The sequence below is a fragment of the Gracilinanus agilis genome, chromosome 4, assembly GCF_016433145.1.
Source record: "Gracilinanus agilis isolate LMUSP501 chromosome 4, AgileGrace, whole genome shotgun sequence".
Lineage (NCBI taxonomy): Eukaryota > Metazoa > Chordata > Mammalia > Didelphimorphia > Didelphidae > Gracilinanus > Gracilinanus agilis.
The window spans coordinates 198,759,126-198,767,746 of NC_058133.1; positions in this window are offsets into that span (position 1 = coordinate 198,759,126).

Genomic DNA, 8,621 nt, shown 5'->3' on the forward strand with positions numbered 1-8,621 from the left:
CTCTTTCTTTCTTTCTTTCTTTCTTTCTTTCTTTCTTTCTTTCTTTCTTTCTTTCTTTCTTTCTTTCTTTCTTTCTTTCTTTCTTTCCTTTTCAGTTGTGCCCAACTCTTGGTGACTCCATTTGAGGTTTTCTTGGCAAGGATTCTAGATTGGTTTGCTCTTTCTTTCTCCAGATCATTTAACGATGAGGAAACTGAGATAAACAGGTACGGTGACTTGCTCAGGGTCTCACAGCTAGTAAGTGACTGAGGCTGGATTTGAATTCAGCAAGATGAGTCTTCCTGATTCCAAGTCCTGTGCTCTATCCACTGCCCCATTTGTCATTTCTTAATGCACAATAATATTCCATTATATTCATAGCCACAGGATATTATTTGTGTTTTTAAGAGCTATGCCTGAGTTAATCGACCCTTCACTATCTTCCTACTCCAATCATCTTCTTTAGATATGATCTGAATAGTCTTTCTTATTCATAGATCTGGTCTTGTCTATCCCTAAGCCCCTAAATTTTAGTACTTTGTTACCACAAGAAGTGAGGCTTTACACTGCTTGGTATATATTGGACCTTTCTTTGTGTCTTTGACCTTCTGGATGGGACATGCCAAAGAGAGGGATTGATGGGTCAAATGGCCTAGATCAGAGGTGCTGAGCATGCAAACTAGCCCAGCATCCAGAATTGGATTGAAATATAATTGGGAAGAGGGCAGCTAGCTGATTCAGTAGTTTGTGAGACAGACCTAGAGATGGGAGGTCCTGGATTTCAATCTGACCTCAAACACTTCCTAGGTGATCTTCTGCCTTGGAACCACTATACAGTATTGATTCTAAGGCAGAAGGTAAGGGTTTAAAAAAATTGGGAAATATTTAATCAAATAAGTAAAAATATAATAAAACATAGATCATATCACATGTTAAAACTCAGTTAATATGCAGTCTTCAGCAATGCTTTACTGTGGATCAGTAGTCTCCATTCTATTTGTTTAACATCACTGGACTGGAATTTATGCATCTATAATATGATTTTTTAAGGCCTTACTTTCAGTCTTGGAATAAGTTCTAAGGCAGAAGAGTAGTAAGGGCTAGGTAATGGGGGTGAAGTGACTTGCCAAGGGTCACACAGCTAGGAAATGTCTGAGGCCAGATTTGAATCCAGGTCCTCCCAATTCTAGGCCTGGTACTCTATACACTGTGCTACCTAGCTGCCTATACTATGACTATTGCAGGAGCCTTTCATAGGTCCCCAAGCCTCCAATCACTTCCCACTCCAGTCCTTCCTAGAAATTACCTTCAATGTGTGGTTGTCATATCAGACAGTAACTGATGCAGTGGATGTAGCTCCAGGCCTGGAGTCAAGAAGACTCCTCTTCCTGAGTTCAAATTCGGCCTCAGATACTTCCTAGCTGTGTGACCCTGATCAAATCATTTAACTCTGTTTGCCTCAGTTTCCTTATCTGTAAAACAAAAATGTTGGACTCCATGGCCTCTAAGCTTATAGGTCTAAATCTTGGATAGAACACTATGCCTGGAGTGAGGAAGACTCCTCTTCTTTAGTTCAAATCCAGCCTCAGACACTTCCGAGCTGTGTGACCCTGGCCAAATCACTGAACCCTGTTTGCCTCAGTTTCTTCATCTGTAAAATGAGCTGGAGAAGGAAATGGTAAACCACTTCAGTATCTTTGCCAAGAAATCCCCGAATGGGGTCACAAAAGAGTCAGACATGACTGAAAAATGACTGAATATGGGCATTCAGGTAGCCCAGTGGATGGAGTGCCAAGCCTGGAAGCAGGAAGACTCATCTTCTTGAGTTCAAATCAGGCCTCAGACATTTCCCAGCTGCATGACCCTGGGCAAGTCACTTAACCCTGTTTGCTTCAGTTTACTCATTTGTCCAATAAACTAGAGAAGGAGATACTCCGGTATTTTTGCCAAGAAAATGCCAAATGTGGAGTCAGGTTTCAGTGGAAACCACCAAACAACAACAATGGTCACCATATTGGGCTCTTTGGTACTTGGGGTGGTTCCTATATGACACAGGCTGCGTCACACTTTGTAAGAATATTGAGTGCAAGAATAACGTGAACAATTTATTGTCCCTTTGTCATTTTCCTGCTTCAGATCTTTTAATACCTTCCCATGTTCTCCTCTTTGAAAGTAGCTTGTCATTCACTCAGACTCCAATCTACCTTACCCTTCTGGTCTTATTTCACATGACTGACTCCTCTTTTATGTTCCAGCTATATTCCAGGCAAGCTGGGGTGCTCACGTCTCTCCCTACCTCACATCCCTATGCCTTTACTCATGAATGGAGATGGAATGCTTACCCCACCCGTCTCTTCCTGTTGACGTTACCCATCCTTCAATGACAGATTGCCTCTCTAGAAATGCTTTCAAGCTTATAGAGTCCCTTTCTCAAAACCACCCTGTGAAATAAGTAAAATGTGATTATTCGATTCATATTTTATAGAGTATTTTCTGAACTGGCACTGGAGTCAGAGGTCCTGGGTTCAAATCCTGCCTCTGACATTTGCTACTGATGAGATTTGGGGCAAGTCATAAGATGTCCCTGAGTCTCAATTTCTCTACCTGTTAAACCTTGAAGGGGTTGGACTAAGCATCCAATGAGGTTCCCTCCAGTTCTAGAGCTATAATTCTATGGCTCTACAAAATGGAATGGTTGGAGAGTTTAAGTAGATTGTCCAACTATTACCACTTGCATCTCCATAACACTTTATGCCAGATTTGAACTCATAAAGAAAGATGAGTCTTCTTGACTCCAAGCCCAAGCACTCTATCGTAGTAATAAAATAATAACATTGCCTTGTTCATGCTTCCTTTTGAACTTTCTATGCCTTTCCATAGACCCCGCTCTAACACTATTGTTATTACTGCATACAGAGTTCTCCTGGTTCTTCTCACTTCACTGTGTATTACTTTGCATAAAGTCTTTCTAGGTTTTTCTGTGATCATCTTTGTCACTTCTTATGGCCCAATAGCATTCCATTATAATCATATACTGCAACTTGTTCAGCCATTCCCCAATTCATGGACATCCCTTCAGTGTTCAGTTATTTGCCACCACAAAAAGAGCTGCTATAAACATTTTTGTATACCACCATGTTTTTTCCCCATTGCCTTTGGTTTGCTTGAAGTACTGAATCTTCTGAGATCACAACACTCCATGATGTTGGAGAATATTGGTGTTAAACTGATGGCTTAAAAACAAACAAACCCTTACCTTCTGCCATAGAATCAATACTATGTTTTGGTCAAGGTGGAAGGGCAGTAAGGGCTAGGCAATGGGGGGATAAGTGACTTGCCCAGGGTCACCCAGCTAGGAAGTGTCAAAGGCCAGATTTGAACCTAGAACCTTCTATCTCCTGGCTCTACATCCACTGAGCCACCTAGATAACCCCTAAACTGATGGCTTTTGAAAAGGGGGGGAAGGTCATCAAGATTATTGAAAATGCTACATGATTTCCTAAGTAATCCAGCATTGAATCTTTCTTAACATAACACAACACAACACAACACAACACAATATAACATGACACGACACGACACGACACAACATAACACAACATAACATAACATAACATAACATAACATAACAACATAACATAACATAACATAACATAACATAACATAACATAATATAACATCACCATACTGGGATTTGCATTATGCGTATGTATTATGTTTATGTATATCTGGGGATGTGCCATCTTTCCAATAAAGAGACAAAATTTCTTGAAGGCAGGATCTTATTTGTCTTTTGACCTCTTGCAGGTTTAGCACAGTGACCTTGCATGTAGCAGGAATTGGATCTATGTTTATGGATTGGACAAAGTGAAGGATGCTCAGCTCCTATGATGCAAGGGTACCTTAGTAATGGTTAGAGACCTAGTGGAAAGCTGCTAGTACTGGGGCTAACTCTCTGTGGAGGGTATGTCCATGGTAGCAAGCACCAAAGGCCAAATGGGTTAGAATGACAATAATGGACAGTGTTACAATATTATAATAATTAAAAAAATTAAATTATAATTTCAAAAAATGCATTTAAGTATGGAATGGGTTGGGGGCAGGAGAGAGAACCTATGGACTCCTGTCTTTTTGAGGCATTTTTTAAAGATTGGTTTGGAAGGATTGTCAGAGCAGTTTCAGCTTTCATTGCTACTAAGCCGCCATCTTGGCTCCGCCCCTCTATAATAAGCATATGGGACCAAATTGGATTCCTTCAGCCTGCCAACCCTTCCTTCCTGGGAGTGCTCGGGATACTTTTCCAAAAGTGTAATGCATTAAAAAAGTTTTGGCTTACCAAATGGACAACCTCTCTGCTCGATTAGATAAGATATAGTCTAGAGAAAGAACTGTGGAAGTAGAAATCCAGAAGAAAGCATATGATATTTCACTTGTTTATATGGATATATGATTTGGGGTTTTGGTTTTAAAAGATTTTTTCTTTTACAAAAATGAATAATATGGCATCAATTGATAACACATGTATAATCCAGTGGAACTGTCTGTCAACTCTGGGATGGGGGAGGGAAAAGGGAAAGGAGAGAACATGAATCATGTAACCATGGAAAAAAATAAATGTGCTAAAAAAATAGATAAGATGTAGTGGACAAAAGAGAGACTGAGGCAATGGTTTCCAAACTTTATGTAACAACTGTCTCCCAATTTAAGGAAAAAAGAAAGGATTATTGTGCCATAACTCCTACTGTTCAGAAAATGATAATTTTCTTAACTCATTTCTTTAAGATAGAATTAAAAACCTTCTTATAATTTCACAACACATATATTTTGGATATGCAACAAAAATAATCATGATTAGAGAGGTAGCAATTGATAAAATCCTTTAACAATTTTCATATTTTTAACTTCTAAAAATAATAACCATAATATTATGAATACGATAGCTAGTCTTGATTCTTAAAAACTTTTAAAAATCACTTTCACTGATAATATTGCTATTCATAATTCTTTTTTCAACCACTAATTGGGATCAATGGCTTATTTTAAAACAGTCATTGCAGAACACACCATTTTGAACAAATAGGATGTTAAAAATGGGAGTAAAATTGTTATCGATTTGTTGATAGTCTTTTCCCCCCATAGCCAAACCATGATAAGATTTTCAAATGCAAACATTTGCTTCTATAGACTATCAGGAGGCAAGCCTATTCATCTTTCTTGACCAAATAAAATAGCGCCAAATGTTTATCTGTAATCAGAGAATATGTTTTCCATGAATATTTAGGATTAGATTTCAAAAATAAGATGAAAATTGCTTCTATAAATCAATTAAGTGATTAGGAAGCTGAACCTTAATTTCTTCTGTTTAATTTGCAGGATAGATTCTTTTAAATAAAGAAACATCAGAAATTATTTTGTAAATTTATTCTCTACACTTATTTTTCATAATGGCAATTATTTTATGTTTGAATGAAAAAGTCTTTATTAAACATTTATTATGTTCCAAGCATGGTGCTACATGTAAAAATAAATGAGATAATTCTTGTTCTCAATGACCTTTTACTCTCTAACTCTAAAGGAAAAAAAGCATAGAAAAGAAATGTCAACTACAGGATAGATGGATTTTTCTGAATCAAGGCATGAATTGGATTTATTTGGTTTATTTAAATCAATAACATTTATTTATTTAGATACTCAGCTAAAAAATGTGCCAAAGATTTACATTTCAAGGGGTGTGGGGTATTGATCTCTACTAAAGAGGAAAGGATGCCATACCAATGAACTTTGGGTATTAGGTTTCAAAAGAAGAGTTATAGGGGAAAAGCTTTTGATCAATATTTACCTAAGCAAACAAAAAAAATTAATATTTTCTCACTAGAATATCACAAAATTTCCCAAGAATATAGAAGTATCTTCTGCTCTGCATCCCCACCCCCATATCCATTTTCATACAGTTTTACAAAGAGTCTTCCTTTTAAGGATTAAACAAAATAATAACTATGATATTCTTTTTAGCAACTTGAAAATCTGACTGTAGGTCACCATTCATACTTCTTAATACAAATTTGCAATGTGTTCAAATTGTATTATGGGGCGGGTGTGTTGGTGGCGTGTCTATAATTCCTACTGCTAAGGAGGCTGTTTTATGTCTCCCCTGATATTTATTGTCAGAAAATGACTGAACAGGACAATCTCTGTTGTTGAATCTTCCAGGAATTCTGAATAAATTTGATGTGTGTATGGGAGCCACTCTGGTGTAAGAGAGCCTCTAAGAAAGTATTTTATTCCACAGAATGAACTGCTTCAGTCCCCAGGCACAATAGAATCTATGTTCTCTATATCATTCAGTTAATTATGAGATGGTAAAAAGATGGTTCATGGTTGAATAACACTTGCAGAAGCTCACATCTTCTCTACTAATGCCTTTATTTGAGATCTCCTTAATTCATGTGCAGACAACTCTCATAAGATTTTGTATAAATGGGAGAATAGGCACATAGGTTTAGTCGTTAGTGGTGTTCTCTTGGCCATTCTTTTGGGGAGGGGTGTCAAAGATGATTTCCCACGACTTTGGCATCTTCTTTTCCTTCAGATGCCTTCACAATTGGGTCTTCTCCAGCATGGGTCTCCTTTATATATACTTAGTCTATTCAAGCTACTTTTCTCATCTTTGTTCTCTTTCGTCTTTAGACTTATGTCTATTCTATGATTGGGGTATTCAGGGAGGATTAACACCTCTGGCATAAGGCATACTGAGCCCTTTTCAGGGTTTCTCATCAACCTTTAGTGTCTCCCTTTCATCTTATTCTCACCTGTGGCTCCAAAGAAACCATAGCGCCCAACAACTGCAGGTAGAACCATCTCAGCAAACAGGTTAACCAGGTTAAGAGTAACTGACAAGCCTGAGACCCCTAGGTGACATAGGGGGATGTCTACCCCAAGCATGTGAAGACTTTCCCCGACAGAATCATTCCAAAGGCCATGAAGGCAGCTGAAGTAGGCACTGTGGAGCACTTAGAGCTTGGTCAAGCATGGAAAATGCCAAGGTCATCCAGTAGATCCTGTACCATCACGGGGCATCCCGATTTTTGTCTTGTCACTGGACTTGGATGACTCTGGATAGAGTGAAGCTGATGACTTTGTGATACTCTGCCTCACATCCAGTTCATGCTTAAGCCAAGACATCACTCGTTATGTCAATGGTCTTCTTCAAAGAAAAGAAGCAAATAACAATTCTATAGTTACTTTAGGGATGTTGTTAGGGTCCAACTCTGGTGGTTCCATGATCCTTGAGGAATAAAAGAGATTGTTGAAATGGTTTTTGTAAAGTGTTTCTATTTTTCTTCTATTTATAGTTCCGAATGTCATTAGGATAACCTTTATGCTGAACTCACCAAGTATAAGAATATATATTAATTGGATTTGGATGGTCTTATCAAGTTCTTCATGTGATTCTCTACCATTTCATCCTCAGGAATCAATATAGGTGCCTAAGGTCTAATTATTTACATGGTGGTATTTTTGCAAATATGCAGTGAGGTGGTATAGTGGATAGAGTGCCAGGTCTGGAGTCAGAAAGACCTGAGTTCACATCTGCTAACTGTGTGACTGAACAAGTCACTTGACCTTATTTACCTCAGTTTCCTCATCTGTAAAATGGGCAGGAGAAGGAAATGACAAACCACTACAGTATCCTCACCAAGAAAATCCCAAATAGGATCATGAAGAGTTAGACACAACTGAAATGAATGAACAACAAAAACAACAACAACAGGTGGTTCAAGAGTTCTGGGTTAAGATGGCGGCAGAGTAAGAAGCAGCTCTTAACCTCTCCTGACCGAAACACACAAAACTCTTCAAGGGGACATAAAAACAAGTCCAGACGAACGGAGGAACCCCACAACAGGGCACAGTGTGGAAGGTACATGGAATCGAGGCATTTCCATGCTATAAAGGGGTGAAACAGCTCTCACTAAATCGCGGTCTGAGCAACCACCCCACCCCCACCCCCTCCACACACAACATCTATAGTGCTGAAGCCAGCTAAAAAGAAATAGAGCAAGTTTGGGGCACCCCTCGAGTCATTGGCAGCTCCGGGGCCTATTCCTGAGAGCAGCAAGATTTAGGACCCCAATAAGCCAAAGAACGCACGCGAAATCTGAGCGCGGGGCAGAGAGTGGACGCAGGGCGCAGAGCGCTGGCTGAGAGCACAGGAATGGGTGGAGGCGTGGGTGGAGGCAGACACAGCCAGGAACTAAAGCTCTGAAAACCTGAGTGGGGAACCAGCGTGGACGGGTATACGACTGTGGAAGCAGCGCCCTGAGACTTGTAAAGGAACCTCCTGCAGAGGATCAAGCAAGAGGGTCCACCAGGGGGCTTGACCTTGGAAAAAACCAGAACTCAGACCTCAGGAGCCAATAGACCGCGGACAGACACTGAGCACGAGGATAAACCTGAGAAGCTGCTGGGCTAATGATGGCTACCCAGTCTCAGGAAGCTCAGAAGAGAAAGTATAACAACAAGAAAAAGAAGCCTTTAACACTCGACAACTTTTACACAGAGAAAATCCAGACAACCGAGCAAACAGAGGAGGAGAACAAACAAACATCCGGACCCTCCTCAAATAAGGAAAACTCCTCACAAGC